Below are 333 nucleotides of genomic sequence, written 5' to 3'. Positions count from 1 at the left end.
TCAGGATGGATGGTGAAGAGATTGAGATTGTTCACAGCTTTAGTTTGCTTGGCTCCACAATTAACATTCTTGGCACCAGCAGCCAGGAAATTAAAAGACGTATTGTAAACGACATCCAAATGGATATATGCACACCGATGTTTATCGCAGCTTTGTTCACAATAGCAAGGAGTTGGGAACAACCTAAGTGCCCATCAACAAGCGAATGGATAGAGAAGCTGTGGTATATTCACACAATGGAATACTATGTTGCATTGAAAAACAAGGAACTCATGCAATATTATTCAAAATGGGTGACCCTGGAGGACATTATGCTGAGTGAAATATCTCAGT

The sequence above is a fragment of the Elephantulus edwardii genome, unplaced genomic scaffold (genome assembly GCF_000299155.1).
Source record: "Elephantulus edwardii isolate Elephantulus edwardi_28Jun2011 unplaced genomic scaffold, EleEdw1.0 scaffold00031, whole genome shotgun sequence".
Lineage (NCBI taxonomy): Eukaryota > Metazoa > Chordata > Mammalia > Macroscelidea > Macroscelididae > Elephantulus > Elephantulus edwardii.
This window is presented reverse-complemented; position numbering follows the sequence as displayed.